Consider the following 25,476-nt stretch of genomic DNA (forward strand, 5'->3'; position numbering starts at 1 on the left):
GGGATCCCTTCCACCCTACTCCCAATCCCTCTTAGGAAAACAGAGGTGGTCCAGGAGAAGAGCAGCAGCCAGGCCAGGCTGCCTGTGGCTGGAGCAGAACAGTTACACGGGATGAGGTGGGGGGGCGCAAGGAATGGAAGGAAAGAAGAACTTGGAGCAGAGAAGAGGTTTTCCCAGGACTTAAGTCTTATTCAAAGGAGAGATTAACAAAGGGGCAGATTTCTGCCTCCCTCTCCCTAATCTCCAGAAAGAGGAAGATGAGGCTCTTTCAGGGAGAGAGAAGGGTTGCCCTGCACTAGATCTGGAAAGAAAGATGTTTTCACTTCATGACATGTAGGCGGGGGTTACAGAGAGGGAGGAACTGAGAAAAAACCGGAGACCTGACTTATGGTTGCTGCCAAGTCATTTTAAACAGTTTTAGCACCAGGCAAGATCACTTAGTCACAGCGGGCTTAATGAGGCCCCAGGAATTCCAAGCTAGAGCTCCCTGCATTCAGGGAGAGCATGTGCGGGGAGCGAGCCCCCGGGTGATTGTCCAACGGCCAAGTCCTACATTTGGAAAGCAAGATTTAAAAGAAAACATCAAGCGGCCATTGTGGGCTGCTTGTTTATCTTTCTAAGAGGAAGTAGCAAAGCAGGATCATTTCAAATGAGCCTATTATAGAGGGTCAGCGTCCCCACTGAACCGTTCAAATATATTTTGGATACTCGACTTTTCAAAGTCGCTTTCAATATCAACTCCCAGGGCAAGTTAGGAGACAGAAAGCAAGGCAGAGCTTCTAGTATTACTGCCTTTGGTTTCACACACTTTAATTCCTGATTATTCATTGGCTTTTTATAGTTTTCTAGTTATGTGTCTATTCCTTAAAAGGAAAGAAAAAATAACATTCACTATGTGCTTCCTACCAGGTGCCAGGCAATTCATAATATCATATTTTACCATAGGAGAGTCCTATGAGGTAGGTGATGTTAGATTCAACTTACGGAGGAAGAAACAAAAGTTCAGGGAGGTGAAGAAACTTGCCCAAGACCAGTGGAGTGGTAAGTGGTAGAGCCAAGATGGATGGTTGGATGGATGGATGGATGGATGGATGGATGGATGGATGGATACGTGGATGGTTGGATGGATGGATGGATGGATGGATGGATGGATGGATGGATGGATGGATACGTGGATGGTTGGATGGTTGGATGGATGGATGGGTAGATGAATAGATGGGTAGGTGGATGGATGGATGGTTGGGTGGCATTTCCTCATTTAGGCGTAGAGTTACGGGCTGTAACTGGAAAAGTACATACTGAGCATGGAATTTGCCTTGAAAAACCAAACTCCTTGAATATTAGCTCTGCCCCCTGAATTGATCATGACCCCAAACCATCTTGAACTGAGCCAAAACAGCAGGATCACTCAGTGTGCAAGGCTCCAGATGAGCTCAAGCCACCCCACTCCAGAAGAGTAGTCAGGGTAAGGGGGCTCTGAGAGCTCTTTCTGAGCTGAGAGGCCACCATCCTGCACACAACAGGGAAGCAGAGGCAGAATCTGGAGGTGGGTTTCTAGTGAGCGCCGGGGGCTCTGGGAGGAAGGTTGGACACCAGATTTGGAGGACAAAGACTCTGTGGGGCTGGGGCTACCCCCATCCACCCAGAGCTCTGCATTCTGCTGCTTTATTCCATTTCAAAGAGAGGATATGGGGTTGTTTCTAGGAAGGATGCTGCTGTTGCTAGGATCCCGGCTTTATGCAGCCTGAACTCCTGGTTCCAGAAATGTCCTAGGCCGTTCAAGGATTGGCTTAGGAGAGACTCAGGAGCTGGTCCTTCTACCTCTCTATAAGGGGTCTGGTTGCTGCTCCCTGACATACCCAAGGCACCCCCATGGTACCATTATCAAGGTGTGAGCCCAGCCTTGGGCAGCTCGGGGGAATGGTAGGAATGGGGTCATGGCATCTTAGTCCCAGGTGTAGCTTTGGGGGCTATGATGATCGATCATTCATTCATCTATGTACCAAACAATGACTGAACACAACTGAACACCTGAGAAAGCCCAAGGCCTGAGCTCTGCGGACGCCAAGATGACACCCTGAGAGCTCTGAAGGGGGTGGGGGACAGGGACCCAGTGCTGAAGGGGCTCAGGAAGGGCTCTACAGAGCAGAGGTTTTTGAGATGAGCATGGAGACAAGAGGAGGAGACCAGCTCCTCAGGGGACGGCATAAGAATGGTCCTCCCACAGGCGGTGCTGTGAGCACGTTGAGGAGCTGGGTTCCAGGGTGGGAAAGCGCTGGAGGGCATCTAGGGTAGGGGAAAAACTGACTTATCAGCCCGATGCAGGAATAAAGTAGGGACCGGAAAGGGGCGACCAGGAGCAGGGAGAAGCTAAGAAGCAAAAGGCAGCTGCCTGAGTGCTGCAGGGCCTGGATGCAGCAGGAGAGGGAGACCAGGTGGGGTGTGTGTCCGCAGGGTGGCCCTGGTGACCCACACCTCCCAGTCCTCCCACTGTCAGGCTGGGCCAGTGTGCCGGGCCAAGGGCTTGGCATTCCATTCGAATTCCGAGCAGTCCTATGTGTTAGGTATCGTCATTATTGCCACTTTAAGGTGGAGGCCCCTGAGGCACAGAGAGGTAAAGTAATTTGCACAGGGTCACACAGCTAATTAGTGTCTGAGCTCAGACTGGAACCCAGCCTGTCTTGCTTTGGAGCCTGAGCTCATTTTAATGACTCTCTGGGAGATATTCTGGAGGGGAAAGGGACAACACTTGGTGTTGAATTCAGTGCCCCATAGGTCCAAGGCGTATCTGTAGGTGAGACATGGGACAGAAAAGACAGCCCCTCTGAAGGGCTGGACCATGCCTGGCAGGAAAGCCATGGAAGGCTCATTGCTCTGTTAGCTTTTCAGAGTCAGGGCCACTTCCTGGCACCTGTAGAAAGGGCTCCTTGAAGACAAAGGCACTTTGCAGACCACATGTCACAAACCTCTCTCACACTGGCCCTAGCATCTCATTTCCTGTCCACAGCAGCCTGGTGATGGGGAGATGTCAGCACGCTCCTTTTACAGGACAGGCTATAGACACCTGCTCGGGCTAGGTGAGCTCTTAGAGTCACACAGCTGGTGGTGGGAGAGCCCACCCTGCCATCTGGGCAGTCTGACCACCAGAGGTCACCTTCCTAATGACCAGACCCCTGCCTCCTGCCTCTGGGAGGTGAGGGTCTCCATCTGGCCTGCCTACCCCCTCTCATCCTCTCCTTCCATCAGAGTTCTGATCTGTGTTAGGAGTTTAGCCAAAATCTAGGGTGCCCATGCCATGTGTACACCACCAAGACACACAGACGTTCTAGAATTGGAAAGACTTTATGATTTAGTACAACTTCCTCACTTTTCGTGGGAAATCTACGGTCCTGAGAGGCCAGATCCATCCCACATCAAGCATTTGTTGAGGGCATGCGTCGTGCCAGGCCCTGAAAGGTAAGTTAGTGACAAGCTGGGGTACCTCCAGTCAGCTTCGGTTTTTGCTCAGAAACAAACAGACCTGCGGAAACGATAAGCAGAGGGGAGGCTGCTCGCCCGTATCTCAAAATGTGTTCTGTGCAATTTTACCACAGCGCACGGAAGCCAACCGGTTTGGATTTCAATATCTGATTAAACGTGTTCACTAGCACCCCTCTGCCCATATTATCTGTCATCCACAGCGTTGCCATTGCTATTCACTTTATAGACTCATTGTTCTGGGTTTTTCTTTTTTTTTTTTTTAATGTAGGATATGACTCTGGGTAAGGTAGAGTCTATTTGAAGCAGGCCTACACTGCTTTGTGCTAGAAAAGGTGGTGGATTCCATAAGGACTTGTCTGCTTTTTCCTTTCCTTAAGGAGACTTAACTACCATTTCACTTTTCTTTTGGCTGCCAGGAAGCTCAGGGAAAATGTAAAGTTTGGCTTTGGCAAGTATGAAGGCCCTAAGGTAGGCCATCACATCCCTGATTTTATGCCCTGATTTTGCTTTTCTACTTTTTTTTTTAAAGTAAACTTTATCCACAACATGGGGTTCAAACTCATGACCCCATGATCAAGAGTTGCATTCTCTACCAACTGAGCCAGCCAAGCTCCCCTGCTTTTCCATTTACGTGCATTTTCTCTGGTCCTTAATTTTTTAAAATTATTACTATTGTGTTACCTTTATTTTTATACTAAGTGCTCTCATTAGAAGCCATCTCAAATCCTTTGTGGAATAACATAGGAGTATAAGTGAGTAAGTGAATGTAATATATTCATTCTACTTTAAACCAAGAGTCAGTGAACTTTTCCTAAGGGGTAGATCGTAAACATATTCAAAATTTCAGGCCATGTGGTCTCCATTGCAGCTACCCAACTCCGCCCTTATAGCATGAAATCAGCCTTAGCCAGTACTTAAATGAATGGGTGTGGCTGTGTTTCAATAAAACTTTATTTGCAAAAGCAGGTGGTAAGCCATATTTGGCCTGTGGGTTTATGTAGTTTGCAGCCCTCTGTTTTAAAAGACTTTTGGAGCATTGGGAAATTGTTTCTTATTAAGTTGGGAAGTACTTGGCTTAGAAAAAAGTGAATTCCCATCTCCAAAAGGTGGGAATTCTGTCCAAGATGGCTAGTTTCCACTTCTGGGTGACAGATTGGGGAAAAGTACAGCTGCACAAACTGTCCAGACAGTTGGCGCTTGAGAGGCTTGTGCAGTGCGGGGGAGAAGTCAGAGTGGGCTCTTAAGTCTGCCAGGGAGAGCCCATTCTCCTGCATGTTTGCCTTGCCCACGCCTCAGGGCCAGGTGGGGTGGGGGTGTTCCCCAGCTCTGGCCAATGGTTCTTCAGCTGCTGTGGACGTTGTTCATGGAAGGAATGTGTCTGCAGCTCCAAATTCCCACAGAGAAAGACAAGGGGAATCGCTGGGGAGAAATTCCTGGGCCACATTTTTCTTGCTGTTCATGTGGCCTGCAGCCATTGAACTTGGCCAGACTGCTGAGAGAGGGATTTTACAAAGCCCATTGTCTTTTCCTGGAGTCTCACCCCCCACTCCTGCCTCCACCTGCTCTTTCTGACTTTCTTTCTTTCCTCTCCCACCCCCAGGAGAAATGCAGCATGGGAAAGAGCGGTAGGCCACAGCCACGGCCGTGAGGGCTTTTGCCCCCTGCCCAGGGGCCTGGACAGCTGCAGCAGCACCTCCTCGAGGGAGACTGTGGCACTCGGGGCTGGGGATGACCTCAGCTGCTTGACCAGGAGGTACCAAGTGGGATACTTGCTCTGGTAGGAAGAGCAATGCACATTGAGCACCTGCTGTATGCCAAGCACTGTTCTGAGCATTCTACATAAATTAACTCAATCTCCACAAGAACCCTGTTACATCCGCATTTGAATAATGTGGAACCTGAGGCACTGAGAGGCTAAGCGATTTACCTGGGGTCCCACAGCTAGTAAGGGGAAGAGACAGGCAACAGGACTCTCACCGGTCACTTCAAGTGCGTACAATCCCCTTAGCTCAGCAACCCATTTACAGATCCTCCCTGATGGTGTGTCTCCATGGGTAGAGTAAACTTGCGGTAGACAGAGCATTTGCACAGACAGGCCCCGTGGACCCTTGACGGCTCCTAGCATTGCGCGTGCCCCAGAAGATGAGGCCCTCCACCATGAGCTGCCCACCTGCTGTCTGGTCCACCGAGCTAGAGGCATGGCACTGTCAGCTGAGAGTTAACCAGCCCTCTGCTGCTGTCATCATTATTGCTGTGGCTGCTGACAGTGCAGGGGAGGGACCTCAGTGGGTGAGCCTTTGAGTGTTTGCACTCTGCCAGCCCCTAGGTTGGGCGATTTACATACAGCGTACAGCATTGACACAACAACCCTGACAATGAGTGCTGATAACCCACAAGTGAGCTCATTCATCAGGTAATTAATGCTTGCTACTGCCAAACGACTGCAAAATATCCGTGGCTTAACCCTATAAACACTCTCTCTTGCTCGAGTCATCATCTCCTGTAGAGCAACATGAAGGGAAGAGGGGGAGGGGTTTCTGCTCCATGTGGTCACTTAGGGACCCAGGCTCCTCTTAGGACCTTGGTGTCGTCCTCTGGATCCTCTCCATCTGTTTGTCAGAGGACGGATCAGGGGCAGGGAGATCTCGGGATGTTAGGGGCTGAGAGCAGCATATATGGCACTCCCACCCACATTCCACTGTCCGGAGCTCAGTCATGTGACCTGTCTTACTGGATGGGGAGGCTGGGAAACAGTGTGTTTGCATGGCCATAGGAAAAGGAAACAGGTTTGGCTGAACCCCTGTGGTTCGTAGGGGTGAGGTGTCATGAGAGGCAGTCAGGCGATTTGATGCCCAAGCTTGTATTTTGCCACCATACTGAAACGGATGCCAAAGCTGTCTGGATTGAATTCCAACCTCCACATCTTGGAAGACCCCCAGTCCTTCAACGGGGGCAATGAATGGGGCTGAAGGTCCTGAAGGGCTGTGAGGATTAACTGGGGTGCTAAGAAAAGAGCTTGACACATATTCAGTGCCCAACAGCCTTCCCTTTCTTAGCGGATGGGGTGCTGGGCAGGTGGAGGGGCTGGACTGGGAGAATTCTACCCCTGAGGAGGAAGATGGGGATGCAGAGTCCTTAGGAAGGGGATGGAGTACTTATGTTTGCCGCCGCCACCTAGTTGTGGAAGGAGGAAATGCATGGCTCGGCTTCCCTTTTCTCGGTTCTAGTAGACAAGTGTCCTTTCCCGATGCCCATCAGGCTGCTGAGCAGAAGCTGGCACTGGCCAGGCATCTAAAGCATATGTGCTGGGGTGGGTTGAGTCCCTATTCCCCAGGGCCTTGCTTATCCAAGAGGGCCACTGAAGCCACTTTCAGCAACTCCTCTAGGCTGGTCCCTCCAGGCCTCCGCGTCCTGCTCAGTGGGGAGGGCTCTCTGCCAGATAACGCAGGGCCTCTGGGGTACAACTGTGGATTCCCTCACCTGGTCACGCACACAGGGTGCTGGGCTGCCCTGGGATGCTGAGCGTGGGGCACTCCCCTCCCAAACTGGCTGCGATGAGGGCCACAAGATTACAGCTGTGTGGGGATGGGCTGCTGGGCCTCACGGGGCTGCTGAGTTTCTCCACAGACACATAGGACCTCTGGCACATGCCCTCCTGCTTGGGGAGACCATCCACCAGCTTCTACAGACCTACTCTGTTGGATTACACACACACATACACACACAGACACACGCACGCATACACACACAATTACATAATTTCCAAGGGACCAGGTGTTCTCAGACAGCTGGGTCAGAGGCAGTTCCAGTATCTGCTAAGCCCCCAGGACCACTGTTCCTCACCTCCCTAGCTCCTCAGTCTTGGGTGGGGCTCACTACCTTCAAGGCCTCTCCTTCCATGGCCTCAGAGCCCTTCCTGCAGCCTGGCCTTGGTCCACCTAACAGATCTCCTAAACTCCAAAACCAAGAAGCATTTTTCAGAGTATGGGCTCAATCTATTAGGGGGTCATGAAATCAACTCAGTGGGTCTTGACCAGTAATTTTCAAAATGAGATAGAATCACATGAACTAAAAATGCCACTGGACACTGCATATGGGAATAAAACTGTTTTGTGAAACCTTTGCTTCAGTGTGTGCCTGGGCCCTGGGGTGGGAAGTACTGTTTATTTTTCATTGTCAAAAAAGTGTGAAAACACTTTGCTGGTGTAACCATCTCATTCCTTCCAGAAAACCTGGGCTCTTTGTGCAAATCAGTCCACAAATTTCTCCTCCCCCAACTCTCCCAGCAAAATCTCCCNCTGCCCAGGGGCCTGGACAGCTGCAGCAGCACCTCCTCGAGGGAGACTGTGGCACTCGGGGCTGGGGATGACCTCAGCTGCTTGACCAGGAGGTACCAAGTGGGATACTTGCTCTGGTAGGAAGAGCAATGCACATTGAGCACCTGCTGTATGCCAAGCACTGTTCTGAGCATTCTACATAAATTAACTCAATCTCCACAAGAACCCTGTTACATCCGCATTTGAATAATGTGGAACCTGAGGCACTGAGAGGCTAAGCGATTTACCTGGGGTCCCACAGCTAGTAAGGGGAAGAGACAGGCAACAGGACTCTCACCGGTCACTTCAAGTGCGTACAATCCCCTTAGCTCAGCAACCCATTTACAGATCCTCCCTGATGGTGTGTCTCCATGGGTAGAGTAAACTTGCGGTAGACAGAGCATTTGCACAGACAGGCCCCGTGGACCCTTGACGGCTCCTAGCATTGCGCGTGCCCCAGAAGATGAGGCCCTCCACCATGAGCTGCCCACCTGCTGTCTGGTCCACCGAGCTAGAGGCATGGCACTGTCAGCTGAGAGTTAACCAGCCCTCTGCTGCTGTCATCATTATTGCTGTGGCTGCTGACAGTGCAGGGGAGGGACCTCAGTGGGTGAGCCTTTGAGTGTTTGCACTCTGCCAGCCCCTAGGTTGGGCGATTTACATACAGCGTACAGCATTGACACAACAACCCTGACAATGAGTGCTGATAACCCACAAGTGAGCTCATTCATCAGGTAATTAATGCTTGCTACTGCCAAACGACTGCAAAATATCCGTGGCTTAACCCTATAAACACTCTCTCTTGCTCGAGTCATCATCTCCTGTAGAGCAACATGAAGGGAAGAGGGGGAGGGGTTTCTGCTCCATGTGGTCACTTAGGGACCCAGGCTCCTCTTAGGACCTTGGTGTCGTCCTCTGGATCCTCTCCATCTGTTTGTCAGAGGACGGATCAGGGGCAGGGAGATCTCGGGATGTTAGGGGCTGAGAGCAGCATATATGGCACTCCCACCCACATTCCACTGTCCGGAGCTCAGTCATGTGACCTGTCTTACTGGATGGGGAGGCTGGGAAACAGTGTGTTTGCATGGCCATAGGAAAAGGAAACAGGTTTGGCTGAACCCCTGTGGTTCGTAGGGGTGAGGTGTCATGAGAGGCAGTCAGGCGATTTGATGCCCAAGCTTGTATTTTGCCACCATACTGAAACGGATGCCAAAGCTGTCTGGATTGAATTCCAACCTCCACATCTTGGAAGACCCCCAGTCCTTCAACGGGGGCAATGAATGGGGCTGAAGGTCCTGAAGGGCTGTGAGGATTAACTGGGGTGCTAAGAAAAGAGCTTGACACATATTCAGTGCCCAACAGCCTTCCCTTTCTTAGCGGATGGGGTGCTGGGCAGGTGGAGGGGCTGGACTGGGAGAATTCTACCCCTGAGGAGGAAGATGGGGATGCAGAGTCCTTAGGAAGGGGATGGAGTACTTATGTTTGCCGCCGCCACCTAGTTGTGGAAGGAGGAAATGCATGGCTCGGCTTCCCTTTTCTCGGTTCTAGTAGACAAGTGTCCTTTCCCGATGCCCATCAGGCTGCTGAGCAGAAGCTGGCACTGGCCAGGCATCTAAAGCATATGTGCTGGGGTGGGTTGAGTCCCTATTCCCCAGGGCCTTGCTTATCCAAGAGGGCCACTGAAGCCACTTTCAGCAACTCCTCCAGGCTGGTCCCTCCAGGCCTCCGCGTCCTGCTCAGTGGGGAGGGCTCTCTGCCAGATAACGCAGGGCCTCTGGGGTACGACTGTGGATTCCCTCACCTGGTCACTCACACAGGGTGCTGGGCTGCCCTGGGATGCTGAGCGTGGGGCACTCCCCTCCCAAACTGGCTGCGATGAGGGCCACAAGATTACAGCTGTGTGGGGATGGGCTGCTGGGCCTCACGGGGCTGCTGAGTTTCTCCACAGACACATAGGACCTCTGGCACATGCCCTCCTGCTTGGGGAGACCATCCACCAGCTTCTACAGACCTACTCTGTTGGATTACACACACACATACACACACAGACACACGCACGCATACACACACAATTACATAATTTCCAAGGGACCAGGTGTTCTCAGACAGCTGGGTCAGAGGCAGTTCCAGTATCTGCTAAGCCCCCAGGACCACTGTTCCTCACCTCCCTAGCTCCTCAGTCTTGGGTGGGGCTCACTACCTTCAAGGCCTCTCCTTCCATGGCCTCAGAGCCCTTCCTGCAGCCTGGCCTTGGTCCACCTAACAGATCTCCTAAACTCCAAAACCAAGAAGCATTTTTCAGAGTATGGGCTCAATCTATTAGGGGGTCATGAAATCAACTCAGTGGGTCTTGACCAGTAATTTTCAAAATGAGATAGAATCACATGAACTAAAAATGCCACTGGACACTGCATATGGGAATAAAACTGTTTTGTGAAACCTTTGCTTCAGTGTGTGCCTGGGCCCTGGGGTGGGAAGTACTGTTTATTTTTCATTGTCAAAAAAGTGTGAAAACACTTTGCTGGTGTAACCATCTCATTCCTTCCAGAAAACCTGGGCTCTTTGTGCAAATCAGTCCACAAATTTCTCCTCCCCCAACTCTCCCAGCAAAATCTCCCCTGTCTGCTGCAGGCCAGAGAAAGGCACAATCTTGGCCAAGCCGCTCAAAAAATAAAAAAAAATAAAAAAAACAGAACCCATCACCCACAGCCACAAAAGTTCCCATTACAAACGGATCCCTGGACGCTTACTTGTCATGCATTTGCATATCCAAGAGGGCCACTTGAGTGACCCTTCACAGAACAAAGAAGATCAGCTTCTCTCAACTTAAAACAAAGAAAAGAAATCTCTGTGCTGCACATTCCTCCCGCACACAGGCTCCTGAGTGGTNGTCCCTCCAGGCCTCCGCGTCCTGCTCAGTGGGGAGGGCTCTCTGCCAGATAACGCAGGGCCTCTGGGGTACGACTGTGGATTCCCTCACCTGGTCACTCACACAGGGTGCTGGGCTGCCCTGGGATGCTGAGCGTGGGGCACTCCCCTCCCAAACTGGCTGCGATGAGGGCCACAAGATTACAGCTGTGTGGGGATGGGCTGCTGGGCCTCACGGGGCTGCTGAGTTTCTCCACAGACACATAGGACCTCTGGCACATGCCCTCCTGCTTGGGGAGACCATCCACCAGCTTCTACAGACCTACTCTGTTGGATTACACACACACATACACACACAGACACACGCACGCATACACACACAATTACATAATTTCCAAGGGACCAGGTGTTCTCAGACAGCTGGGTCAGAGGCAGTTCCAGTATCTGCTAAGCCCCCAGGACCACTGTTCCTCACCTCCCTAGCTCCTCAGTCTTGGGTGGGGCTCACTACCTTCAAGGCCTCTCCTTCCATGGCCTCAGAGCCCTTCCTGCAGCCTGGCCTTGGTCCACCTAACAGATCTCCTAAACTCCAAAACCAAGAAGCATTTTTCAGAGTATGGGCTCAATCTATTAGGGGGTCATGAAATCAACTCAGTGGGTCTTGACCAGTAATTTTCAAAATGAGATAGAATCACATGAACTAAAAATGCCACTGGACACTGCATATGGGAATAAAACTGTTTTGTGAAACCTTTGCTTCAGTGTGTGCCTGGGCCCTGGGGTGGGAAGTACTGTTTATTTTTCATTGTCAAAAAAGTGTGAAAACACTTTGCTGGTGTAACCATCTCATTCCTTCCAGAAAACCTGGGCTCTTTGTGCAAATCAGTCCACAAATTTCTCCTCCCCCAACTCTCCCAGCAAAATCTCCCCTGTCTGCTGCAGGCCAGAGAAAGGCACAATCTTGGCCAAGCCGCTCAAAAAATAAAAAAAAATAAAAAAAACAGAACCCATCACCCACAGCCACAAAAGTTCCCATTACAAACGGATCCCTGGACGCTTACTTGTCATGCATTTGCATATCCAAGAGGGCCACTTGAGTGACCCTTCACAGAACAAAGAAGATCAGCTTCTCTCAACTTAAAACAAAGAAAAGAAATCTCTGTGCTGCACATTCCTCCAGCGCACAGGCTCCTGAGTGGTGGGCTGGCCCACCGGCAGCCCTCTGCATTGGCCGGGCTCTCCTTCCCCCATGCAGCACCCGTCCTTTGACCCGTATTTGTGGGGTACCACTCTGTGCCAGGCACAGGCAACCAGACTGGAGCCTCCCGCTCTCAGCCCGGGGCCTGTGTATCTGTGATGAGGACTGGTGTCTCCCACCTCCCTCACCAAGCCTCTTCCTCCCAGAGGAAGGAGCTGCCCACTGAGGGTGTGTTCTGGCCCGTCTCCACCTGCTCCAGTCCTGCCCCAAGCCCATCAGGAGAAGCTTGGCTCTCCAGAATGCAGGGATTCTGGACTCTTCTGACCCTAGGAGGGAAGAAGGTTCTCACATGTACAGAGCATCTGCTACGTGCCAGGCACTGCCAGATCCCACCATCCCTACCAAGGCCCATCCAGGCCATTACTGTCACCATCCAAGGATGCTCGGGCAGACGGGGTGACTTTCCAAGGCAGTGCTCACAGCTAGGAAAAGCTGGTTCTTTCCTGGGTCTCTTGGACTCCTGTAGCACTCTGTTCTTTCCACTTGATCACAGAAGCACGTGGAAGTCGGGGGCGGGGGGGGGGGGCGGACCCAGGGACTGAGGTGCTGCAGCTGGAGGAGCATGCTGCCTGTGTGTAAGAGCTGGGCAGAGAGGGGGTGTGGGAAGATGGGCCACCCACTGGGGCACGAAGGGTGGAAGAGAGCCAGGTCTTCTGGGTTTCGGCTCCTAAGAGTGTGGTTTGGATTGCCGAGGTCAGTGAAAGCAGGTCCTGCTGAGAAGGGCCTGCCGCTCTGGCAGCTTCCCTAACAACTCCATGACTGTACTGGTCCCAGGGCTGCTAGAACAAAGTGCCACGAACTGGGTGGCTTAAAACAACAGAAACGTGTTCTCTCCAAGCTCTGGAGGCAAGAGGCTGAAATCGGGGTGTAGGCAGGGCTGTGCTCCCTCTTAAGGCTCTAGGGAAGCCTCTGTTCCAGGCCCCTGGACTAGCTGCTGGGGTCACGCAGAAATCCTTGGCACTCCTTGGCCTATGTCTGCATCAATTCAGTCTCCGCCTCTATCCTTAAGGGCCTTCTGCCTCGTGTGTCTGAGGGTCCAGAGCTCCCTCGTCCTGTAAGGGTACCGGTCACTGGACGTGGCACCTCCACCACTCTGGACCTCATAACTAACTGCAGAGGCAAAGACCCGAGAGCCAAATAAAGTCACATTCTGAGGTGGTCGTGAATGGGGGGGAGGGGACAAAAATGACCTCTCTCCTTTCTGAGCCTTGGCTTCCCCAGCTCTGTTTCCTCGCACTCAGTAAAGCATCGGGGCGAGCTGTGCCCTGGCAGCCCAGAAAAGTGTCACTGACCTTCAGAAGAGCTTCCAAATCTGGAGTCTTTTTTTTTTTTTAAGATTTTATTTATTTATTCGACAGAGAGATAGAGACAGCCAGCGAGAGAGGGAACACAAGCAGGGGGAGTGGGAGAGGAAGAAGCAGGCTCATAGCAGAGAAGCCTGATGTGGGGCTGGATCCCGCAACGCCGGGATCACGCCCTGAGCCGAAGGCAGACGCTTAACCGCTGTGCCACCCAGGTGCCCCCAAATCTGGAGTCTTTTAACTGATTGCAACCCCAGTTTTAACATTCTGGTATTCCAGAATAATGTGCTTTTATTTCTTTCTTTTTCTTTTCTTTTTTAAAGATTTTATTTATTTATTTATTTATTTGAAAGAGAGAGAGTGAGTGAGAAAGAGAGCATGAGCAGGGGGAGGGAGAGAAGCAGACTGCCCTGCTGAGCAGGGAGCCTGACGTGGGACTCGATTCCAGGGCCCTGGGATCACAACCTGAGCGGAAGGCAGTCGCTTAACTGATTGAGCCACCCAGGTGCTCCCCCCACCTTCTTTTTTTGAGAGAATGAGAGAGCGAGCACATGTGCCCCATGAGCATGGCGGGGGAGGGGCAGAGGGAGAGGGAGAGCGGGAATTCTGAGCAGGCTCAGGGCTGAGCACAGAGCTCCATGTGGGGCTCTACCTCTTGATCCTGATATCATGAGCCGAAATCAAGAGTCAGAAGCTTAACTAACTGAGCCCCCTAAGTGCCCCCAGAATAATGTGCTTCTAAAAAGTGCTGAACTGGGTGCCTGGGTGGCTCAGTCAGTTAGGCGTCTCTTCGGCTCAGGTCATGATCCCAGGACCCTGCGATCCAGTCCCACGGGCGGGGGGGGGGGGGGGCCCCCCCCCCCCCCCCCCCCCCCCCGGGCGGCCCCGATGGCGGCGCGCGGGTGGGGACGGGGCACCGGGCGGTCACGCCGGGGGCTGGGGGGCCAGCGCGCGCTCACGCGGGACGGGCGGGGGGGGGGGGNTTCCTGCTTCTCTCTCTGCCCCTCCTCCCACTCATTCTCTCTCTCTCTCTCTCAAATAATACATAAATAAAATCTTTTAAAAAATAAAACAAAAAGTGCCGAACTATGGGCATTTTTGTGATAAATTTTTTTAAAAAACGGAATCATTTACACACAGGGATATGTCGCAGCAGAAGTTTGGATCCAGTAAAAGTAAACTTGTTTCGAAAGTGGTGTTCTATTTCTGTCATCCAGAGGGGAGGAAGAAAACCATGGGGACTCTGTCACACCGTTAAATCCTTGTACTGGTTCAAAGACCTCCCAACCCAGGGCATTCAAACACAACAGCCTAGAAATTGCTTCAGGCGATCCGTCGACCTGACCCTCTGGGATCTCCACTCACCCAGGAGAACACTGGAGAAGATGAAGGTTATCGGGAAACTCTTTCTTTGAAATAAAACCAGAGCTACGAATCAATTAAGATGTAGTCGCTGCTAAGAACAGCAAAAAAGGGGGGACAAAAATAAAAATCTCTAAAGTATCAAATGAGAAATGCATTATTTGAAGATGAAGAGCTCAAAGATAATATTTGGAGTTGGCTTGAAATTTAGCTTGGAGCCCTCTCCTCTCCAGCGCAGAGTGAGAAATTTTGTGACCTCTAGGAAAAAAACGCGCACAAAAAACAGGCTCAGGATTCAAGAGTCACATCAAATAGTGTTTCATTTCAAATGTTCATTATTATTAAAATTTTCTTGATTTTATGGGGTTTGGTCTGCTATGTTTGACTATTTTATTAATTTAAACTGCTAATCGGGGCACCTGGGTGGCTCAGTCGTTAAGCGTCTGCCTTCGGCTCAGGTCATAATCCTGGGGTTTTGGGATTGAGTCCTGCATCCGGCTCCCGGCTCAGTGAGAAGCCTGCTTCTCCCTCCCTCTCTGCCCCTCCCCCCTGCTTGTGTTCCCTCTCTCACTGTCTCTTTAAAAAAAATCTTTTAAAAAAAATGTAATCTGCTAATCATTTTTATGAGAAGGGCAATATCTTTAACGCTTCTATTCCATAGGTTTATGTTTTTACTCCGTGCATTTGATATGTATACATGTTCAAGTGTATAAAATATTTAACCCCTGAATTTTAAACATGTATGGATTATGTACACCTTTATGCGGACCATACTGATAGTTAACATAATCACTAGTGAATAATCACCACCACTCCTGTTACAATGTTAGCAATGCAGGGAATAAATGCTTGCGTACCTGTGTGTCATTTTGCTCTGGCAGCTGCAAGGACTCATGTCTTACGAATTCGCCCCGGCTAGCCATGTGCCATTTTACAGATGAAGAGCCCGAAGCGTGAGGGGTTAGGTGACTCACTCAGGACCCAGACTTGGGCAGAGGAGGAGACAGAACTGAATCTCAGACAAGGTGCCACAACCCCACGGGAGGCATGCCTGGAGGTGTCAAATGATTCAGCCAACATACGACTCTCATTTTCTAGCTGTCTCTGATTTGAGCTTTTGATCAGCCACCCTAGGGTTCACGGACTCAAACCGTTATAGAGAGATCAGGCATGGACAATGAACGGCAGAAGCAGGTGGGGCATATTAGGGAGTGGTGGGGATTTGAGCCAAATGAGGAGCCATCAAGCTCTGCCTCGGAGGGACCTGTTATTGAGCCACTGCTCACTGTTCATACGGAGAAAGCAGACCCACATTTACTCTATAGGAATCAATATTTTCCATAAGTATAACTTTTCGCTTTGAAAAGTATTTCATGAGCCAGACAAAATTCCTCCTGTGGGCCAGAGTCCGCTCCTGGGTAATTGACCCTGGTTTGCCCCTCCCTTTGTAGCCCGAGAGCTAGACTCAATTTCTTGTCCTTGTTTGCCTCTCTCTACCACCACGTTCAGCTCTCTTCTTGCTCTTGAATGATTGCTCCGTCACTGGTTTAATTTATCAAGCACCTTCCAAAGCCAGGCACCAGGCTCGGAGTGCACGACTGCAGTCCTTGCCTGCAGGAGCTCACGGTCCATGGTTGGGTAGCACGGGCATTGGTCGGCTCGAGCGCAATGCTTCCTGCACTTGAATGTGCACACGAGTCACCCAGGACACATTGCTATCACACAGATTCTGTCTCAGGAGCTCTGGCTGGGGCCCGAGAATCTGCATTCCCAGCAAGCCCCCAGGTGATCCCGATGCAGGAGGTTCACGGACCACATCGGGTGTAGGAATGCCCTAGACTAGAGATCGGGAGCCTCTGTACCTGGGCTTGGCTTTTCCGAGGTGACCTGGGCCCTCTGACCCCCCCTGCCCCACCCGCTAATCCCCTGCCACATTCCTCCCCTCGTCTTAATTTATCTGGAGATTTAGTCTAGCTGAGATCACTTGTAAAGAATTTTATCTACATCTTTGTTCTGAGCTGGCACTGAGCGTGCCTCCTCCTGCATGTTGCCCCTTCCCTATCGGACACAGTATGTCTAGCTGAGGAATTTCTGTCTGTGCCCCTCTGTGTCTCAGAGCCTTGGTACCCAGCACCTGCCTGGGCTCGGGCTGGCAGCCGGCTTAAGGATGAGACCCTGGAGTGGGCTAGAGCCTGGACTCCACTTGGTACTAGTTGTGTGACCTGGGTCAAGTTGCTCTCTCTGCACCAGTTTCCACATCTGTAAAACAGGGGTGTAATGTCCACACGCCCAGGTGTTAAGAAGATCAGGCCAGTACGTGGTAGGGTATCCTTCTCACTTCCCTTCTAAAAAGGAACTCAACAAATCACCTTAAGAATTTCATGTTGTGGGGCTTCTGGGGGGCTCAGTAGTTTGAGTGTATGACTCTTGGTTTCAGCTCAGGTCCTGATCTCAGGGTCGTGGGATCGAGCCCTGGCTCGGGCTCCATTCTCAGCACAGTCTGCTTGTCCCTCTCCCTCTGCTCCTCCCCCCACGACTCTCTCTCTCAAATACATAAATAAAATCTTTAAAAAAAGGAATCTCATGTTGCTTGTGTCCTGCAGAAGAATATTAACATCAGTAACTAATTTCTATTGCTGCCCCAGAACATGATCAGTTACACTTGGAGGAATTAGCAGGTTTTCCTCTGCGAGTGGGCTTTCACTCAGTCAGTTGGCCAACAGGTCTGGGACCAGGTGTGCGAGGGGCAAACACACAGAAGGGGGACAGACTCGTGAGGTGAGGGAGAGTCACACGCAGGTGTCTACAAAGTCAGGAAATGTGAAAGTAAACTGTTGAATAGCATGGTGGGCAGATTTTCAAATAATCTTACTGCGTTGTCAGGTGAAACACTTCCAAGAAACAATGTCCATCAACAAACACACCACCAAGTGTCCAAAAAGTTACAAAACCCAGAGAAAGTATCGTATCGTCATCCTTTTTAAAAGATGAACAACTAGGGGCGCCTGGGTGGCACAGCGGTTAAGCGTCTGCCTTCGGCTCAGGGCGTGATCCCGGCGTTATGGGATCGAGCCCCACATCAGGCTCCTCTGCTATGAGCCTGCTTCTTCCTCTCCCACTCCCCCTGCTTGTGTTCCCTCTCTTGCTGGCTGTCTCTATCTCTGTCGAATAAATAAATAAAATCTTTAAAAAAAAAAAAGATGAACAACTAGAACCATCGCTTTCAATTCAGAGGCATTTTATCTGAAAAGATGTCTGGTGGTTGAAGAAAAGCACACTGAATATACTATTTGGGAAGGTTACCGACATACTTTTTAAAAAATAAGTTTATCTCTGTTTCTTGATTTTGCAGACGCCCTGTTATACTGCTTGTCGAACTTCATGGAATATGTAACACAGATAATACCCTAAGCTACAGCTGCACAATGTTACAACACCACTACGGGGTAGGTAGGTATTTTTAAAAACCTTTTTATTTTGAAATAATTCTAGATTCACAGGAAGTTGCAAAGAAATGTAAATGTACAGCGAGGTCCTGGGCACCCTCCCCCCGCCTCCCCCAGGGAGACATCCTATGTAACTACAGCATAATATCGAAACCGGGAAGTGGACCTTGATACAATGCACCAGCCCATTCAGATTCCACCAGTTACTCCTGGACTTGTGTGTGTGTGTGTGGTGTGTGTGTGTGTGTGTGCGCATGCACATGTGTTGGGAGGGCACTATGCAATTTCACTGCATGAAATCATCACCACAGTCAAGATACTTAACCATACCATCATCCTAAGTCTCCCTCTTCTACCCTTTCCAGTCCCACCCAATTCCTTCACCCCCATTCCTAACGGAGCTGTAGATACTTTAATTATCCGCATTTTGTGAATGAGGAAACTGAGCCACAGAGAAGTCAGCAACTTGCCCAAGTTCACGTAGCTAGTAGGTGCTGGGTCTGGCTTTTGAACTCTATCATTAAAGAAGCTTACTGTGGAGAAGGGGTTTTGGGGAGCTCAGAGCTGCAGGTAAGTGTGGCGGCGTTGGAAATCACCCTTTGTGCGAGTCCGTCCTAGCACAGTGCCAGAATTGACCCCAGCTCCAGATGGTGCCTTCTTTACTCCAGACTCCTCTCTGTAAACACAGCCTCTGGGCTCCTGACTGCTGAGTTGTCTGCTGAATTAGTGGGATCCAATGCAAAATAAAAATGCAGGGCTCTGTCTTCCAAAAGCAGGAAAACAGTACCATTGAGGGTATTCAGTGAAAGTGTATCCCTTTCTTTTGTGACTTCTCTTTTGACCTGTCAAGGTGTGGTTCCCGGACCAGCAGCATCGGTCTCACCTCGGGGAGATGGTCTAATGCAGGTTCTCAGTCCCCACCCCAGAATTCTGGGATCCATAAGTCTGGGGATGAGCCCAGCAGTCTGGGTTTTAACAAGCTCTCCAGGGGATTCTGGCACTCAGGGAAGTCTGAGAATAACTACTCTAGAGCTAGGATTCCTGTTTTTTAAACAATAGACTGATGAAATTTGAAATGTTATTTGAAGCTTGCTTGTATATTGCAGATAAAAGAGGTGTTGAAAGAGAGAGAGAGAGAAAGAGAGGAAGGAAGGAAGAAAGGTAGGAAGGAAGGAAGAAGGGAGAGAACAGGTAGCAGAGGGTGGGGGACGTGTCCTCTGCACATCCATGTATCTTAGCTCACTTGATGGTCACAGCTATCTTGCCAAGTTTATTTCTATGATCAGATAATGAAAAGAACACTCAGAGAATTTAACTGATTGGTCCAAGTTCTCCAGATCAGTGCGCGGCCGAGCTAAAATGTGAATCTGGGTCTGATTCCAAAGCCCAGAGGCTTCCCCGGTTCTTCCTCCCTCCCCACTTCTCTTTCATTTTAGGGGTGCTTGTTGAGCACCTGTTCTACGCCAACCATTGCACTGAGTCACCTCTCACTGCAGCTCACGGGGCACCTCGGTTCACCAGACACATGTGGAATGCGGCTGGTGTCACCGAGCAACGGGATGGCTTATCTCATCACAAACGTGGTTTGCACTAGGTTTCTAATGAACAGAGCTGCTCTGGAACCTGATTTTGGCCAAAAGAATGAACTGCACGTTCCTCTTCAAGGGCATCTATTTCCAGGGACCCCGGGGTAGCGTCCCACACCTGTTTCTGTGTTTAGTTGGGCAAAGTGAGGTTAGGACAGGAGGGCCAGACCGCAATGCCGGGAAGTCCAAGCAACCACTCTCGGACTTGCTGAGTCTCCCACTCCCAGGGCTGAGAAGCGCGGGAGAACTTCTCATCTGATTTCATTTCTAGTCATTACCCATCGTCTGGCGCTCCGCAGGCAAACTCAGCGGGGCCACGCGAGGTCAGGCCGATACGCAGGCTGGCTGGTACCAGGTGCCGAGATAGGCCGAGCTCGGCATCCCGCTCAGGAGGCGGCTAATGAGATGAGCGGTGCTCTGTGGAGGTCAGGAGCGCAGTTATCAGTCGACTTCTCGGGGGAATCTGTGTGTACTGGCTTCGTTTCAAGGTCAGGCCTCAGAGATAGCGGGTGGCCATGCTCCTAACTGCTTCAAGCTGCTGGCCGGATAAGGACAGCCAGCTGCAAGCTCAGGGCCCAGAGTGGCTTCAAAGACCCCGTGTAGCTGTCAGAAACTGCTAGAACCCATTCTTTCTGGGTGGCACCTTGGAGGTCATCTGGAAGAGTGAAACCTTCCCTAACCACTCCGGCAAGTCACCCACCCTCCTCTTTGGGCTCTCAGCCCTGGGGATACCTCTGTCAGAGCACCACTCACACTGGATCGGGTTTGTTGATTTGCAGGGATCAGCCAGGCAGTGACGGTGCTTTATGATGAATAACACCGGTAAACCGAGAGACTGCAGGGAGGAGGGAAGGATGTAAAAAGAGCAGGTGCCTCCTGTGAGCTGGGCACGGGGATCTCAGCACATCCTCCCCAAACCCGAGGCCCTCGGCTCCATTACTACCCACAGGCACAGGGTATTCAGTGACTTGTCCTGACTCCTGGCAAGAAGAGCAGTCTGGAACACCGGCTAGGGCCAGATGCTATGGGGACACCATGCCCCACTGGGAGCGGGCGTGAAGGGAGGTGGTGGCTCGGCTTGGCCTCCTGACTCTCTCCCCAGGACCCTCCTCTCTGCACGCAGACACCAGCCTGCCCCTGGGGAACATCTGCATCCCCGGCACGTTTGGGCCCAACTGACGTCTCCCTGATTTCCACGCGGTGCCATTGCTCCTTTGCCCGTAACCTCAACCCCCAGCCCTGGTCAGAGCTCAACACCCAGCACGTCAGAGGCTTCCCCCACCCAGGCTGGCTGCCCGAAAGGTGTTTGGGGAGTCAAGGGGAGGCAGTCCGGGAGCTCCGTGGGAGAGTGGAGTGCCTGCCAGACCTCTGAACTGGGCAGCCTCCACCGGAGTCTCCAGCACGTTATCTTGAGGAAGATAGTCTGCGGGCCCAAAGCAGACAGGCCTTCTGCCATGGGAACGGGGCCCAGACTTCACAGCAGCCATTACATCCTCTGTGTCTTCCTGCTCAAGAAGACAGCACTTTCCTCCGTCTGTCCCCTCGGAATCATGGCAGCCGCCACACCTGTCCCACAGGGCTTATCCTCAGCTCCACATGCTGAGGTCTTTGCACTCCCAGGACGAAACGCACCTGGAAAGGCATCCCGTCTTGGGGCCCGGTGAGGTTCTGCAGAGAGGCCAAGGCCCATGATGTGACACCTGGCCCTCGAAAAAACGGTACCATAAGACTGCGTCTGGTGCAGTGCATGTTTGGTAGAGACAGTCACCTCCCCTCCCTTCCTGAAGGTGCCAATGTCCCTCTGGGGGCTCCTTGCTCTCACTGTGTGAAGCTTCGGTGGGAGGGTCTGTCCAGATGCTGGAGTGGACAGGACTTTCCTTACCACCCCAGTGTCACCAGGCACGGGCCTATGGCCAAAACACAAACACCAAGACTCCAGACTTGAGCAAGCAACACGAGGACTGAGTCTGCCGGGACTCAACCTTTCTAGCATACAGTACTGACCTGCTCTCCGTTCCCGCCTCCAGGACCACTGAGCAGCCCTGCTGCCTGCCCCTTCCAAGGGCAGCTCCCCAGCTTCCCGATGATTCTATGTGGCCCCACAGCCTCTCTGGCCCATTCTCTCTTTGCCTGAGTTAGCCTGAGCTGGCTTCACCTGCAATCAGGACTCTTGAAAGACATACCAGTGATGGAGGAGACAAGATAGTCATGTGGTTACTCACCAGAAAGACTTTGGGCTCCCATCTAAATCCCTTTAGCAACTGACCTGCCTCCCTTTGGTAACACTGTGCTAATACTGGAAGAAGAGTATTTGAGACAAGTCGCACTTGCTTTATTGATTACCTAATCTGTTCCATCAGACATAAGCATCTTGTGGATTTAGTAACTCTTTCTGTCCACAGTGCCAAAGCCCCATCCTGTGCATCTAGAGGGAGGCCTAAACATGGCCTGGGGTGGATGCTCCCTTTGCCAGGACCGGGAGCCCAGCAGGATCAAGTCTGCAAGGGGCAGACAGCTTTCAAAGGGCCGGGAGGCAGTGGGGTTTGCCAGGTAAAATTCTGGTCACTAGTTATAGTGTGTGTGGGTTTTTCCCCACATCACCAAGCCATTCTTCGACACCAGCTGGGCATCCTACAACTTACTCTATTTTCACACTGTCTACTTAGAGAAAATGTCAGATCCCACAGGTGAAGGGTTCCATCCTACAAGGCTGCCTCCTGCCTTCAGATGCCAATTGCAAGGCCATGTTGTGCTTCTGACCAATGGGCCATAGATCTGAGATTCCAACAATCCCCTCCTTGGGTTTGACTAATTTGCTAGAATGGCTTACAGAACTCAAGGAAACATTTTCGTTTCTAGCTCACTGGTTGATTATACAAAGATATAACTCAGGAACAGCCAGATGGAAAAGCTGCATAAGGCAAGGTACGTGGGAAGGTGTGTGGAGCTTCCTTGCCCTCCTTGTGTGCCCCACCCTCCCCGGATCTCCACATGTTCACCAGCTGGGAAGGTCTCCAAACCCTCTCCTTTCTGGTTTTTTTATGACGGCTTCATTACATAGGTATGACTGATTAAATCACTGGCCATTGGTGACTGAACTCAATAGTCAGCCCCTCCCCCTACCAGGAGGTGGACCTGAAATCTCCAATCTTCCCAACACCTGGGTGGTTCCCCAGACAACCAGTGTCCATCCTTAGATGACCTAAGGGCTCTCCAAAAGTCGTCTTATTAACATAACAAAAGACACCTTCACCACTCTCTTCACTTAGGAAATTCTGAGGGTTTTAGAAGCTCTGTGCCTGGAACCAGGGTGAATACCAAATATCTATATCTATACCCATATCTGTATCTGTACCTGTATCTATATCTGTCTTAATCCACACCACAAGATCATACCAGGCAACTAACTGGACAGAAGAGGCCAGGTGGGAAGGAGACCCATGGTCCTTGAGCCTCAGACCTTTTCTGGGGCTTGGCTCCTCCCACCTGACCCAGGACTTTGGTTTAGACTCTGGTTTAGAGGGGGCTCAAGCTTCAGTCCCACCACTTAGTTTCTGTGGGAGCCCAGCCACAGTCATGGTGTGGCCTGGTTGAAATGGTGTGGGGCATGAGGGGGGTGGAGAGTGGGGGTAGGAGGGCCTCTAAAGCCTGTCATGTAATTGGCAGGCCTACCCACTAGAGGGCGCTCACAGTATAATTTTTCCTCTTCTATTTCCTCTTTTAATTCCATCCTGATGAAACTTGGGATTTTTTCATACTGTTGAAGAACAAAAATAGTAGTTTTTATAACTTAAAATTCATGTAGTTGATCTTATGCATTATCCTAATTGGGTTCTGCCACATTTCCAAGAATCATCAGGTGATCCCCCACTGGGTATCGGGTAAGGCATACTCACACCCTACCTGGCGCGCCCAGAGAGACGATTGAATCTTTCCTGCTCAGTGCTCCACAAAGGCTGACTGGACCCCTCTCTGCCCACCACCGACCCGCTTTTCCTGAGCCTCCTCACGGCTGCCTTCACTCCCACTCCCACCCCCACCTGGCCCCCAGGCCTTCGGGACGGCTGCGTGTGCAAAGGCAGGAGGGTAGTGCGGGGCGCCTCTTGGGACCGGCATGAACCGGGTGCTTTAAGCACTGCTGAGTTTGGGATAGAGGACTGCGGGGAGCTTTCCTTCCCATAACTATCCCTGGACTTCCCGCGCCCTGGTGGGAAAGCCACTGGGTCCTAAGCCAGCTGCCTGTGCTGGAGAACAGCTTTTTCCCTGGATACCAGCCCTGACCTCTGCTACCACCTAGCTGTGCATGCTTGGGCAAGCTGCTTATCCTTTCCAACCCCCAGGGTCTTTGTAAATAAAATAGTCATAAAAGGACTCCTGCCTTAGAGGGATGTTTCGAGCATGGTGGTAGAAAGAATAGTGGTCCCACAGAGATGTCCACATCTTAATCCCCAGGACCTTGCCTTACATGGCAAATGGGTGTTCTTCCCCCCACAGTCAAAGAAAGCCTTGTAAATAGCCCTGACCCAGATCAAGAGCATGCGCACTGGTGATTTTTCCCATCTGGTCCTTGGGGCACAGGCTCAGGGCCTTGTTGAATTCATGGAGAGGGTGTGCTAACCTCTACTTTTCCGTTCCAGCCTCACTGCCTTCCTCTTCCCCATTGCCAAGCCCCGGACTCCTTGCCCATCTCCCAGCCTCCCTTCCTGGGCCTGCTCCCCCTCCTCCAGATGGCCTGGCCCTGTCTACCTCACTGCCCTCTCCATTTCTTCCCTATCTTCTTTGCAGAAGCCTTTGCCCCTGTTCCACAGTCAACCAAGCTTCTCTATTCCACTCCACACTCCAAGACCACTCTGTGGCCCCCTTCCAATGTGCAGTTTTAGTACCAAGGGTTTTGCAGTAGATTAAATACCCACATAGGAAAACTCAAATGAAACCATGAAATCGCATTCTGCATACAGGACATGAAATTGGGGAGGGGCTCCCTGCACGTCACCTTCTGCCTGTGTCTTCTGTAATTCCCGGTGTGGACAGGTGGACAGAGCAGAGGTGAACAGGGCCCTGCCCCAGGCTTGGCTGCACTCACTGCGGCTCCCATGGGCTGCTGCTGGCTGGCCTGAGCCTGGCCTGATCTCTCCCTTGGTGTCCGGCTGACAGTTGGATCACCCCCCCACACTGGTTGGGGTGGCCATGCTGCTTGGAGACTGTCACTGCATGGCTCACAGAGCCCAGGGAGACCCTGGCACACTCAGTTCACAGCCACCCCTTCGCAGAAGGAAGTCTAAATGGGGACCACATTGGTGGCACGGGATGACTAGTCGCCTGTCGTCCATGTCCTGTCCAGAGCCCCAGTGCTCGCTGTTCCCATCCACCAGGGCTGCCTCTTTGCCCAAGCATCTGTGATGCTCCCTCAAGCCTTCTCTGTCTATAGGGAGCTTGGCCATGCCGCGGGCAGGCCAGAGATGCGAGAGTTCGCTCAGGGGGAGCAGCTGGTGGAATTAGTAGTGGGAAGGTGGAAACAGATGGGTCACCCCCAGCCTCCTCGCTCCAGGGGCCGGACACACCTGCAGTCTCCACCGCCCCTGCTGGAATCGAACCCGCCCCTGCTGGAATCGAACCCTGGTTCCCACAGCAGCAGTCAGCTCACTAGCACACCCTGCACGGCTTTCCTCCCTCCCTGCTCCCTTCCCCCTACTTTTTGGGAATCCCCTCTGAATAAACTGTTCAGAGCCTTGTCTCAGGCTCTGCGTCTGGGGGAAGCCGAGGTGGAAAAACAGCCCCTGAGGAAGCAGCCCTTCTAGAAGCCCATCTTCAAGACACATCTATTTAGTTCCACAACAATCACATTTTAAAACTGGGAGT

At 51.6% G+C, this 25,476-nt stretch overlaps 1 protein-coding gene across 2 annotated transcripts in view; it reads right to left on the minus strand.

The window, feature by feature from the left end:
* The window catches only part of ARHGAP22 (Rho GTPase activating protein 22), a 152,952-nt gene that overhangs the window by 72,187 nt on the left and 55,289 nt on the right, over positions 1 to 25,476 (minus strand). The window lies entirely within an intron of this gene.

Source organism: Ailuropoda melanoleuca, chromosome 6, assembly GCF_002007445.2.
Source record: "Ailuropoda melanoleuca isolate Jingjing chromosome 6, ASM200744v2, whole genome shotgun sequence".
Taxonomy (NCBI): Eukaryota; Metazoa; Chordata; class Mammalia; order Carnivora; family Ursidae; genus Ailuropoda; species Ailuropoda melanoleuca.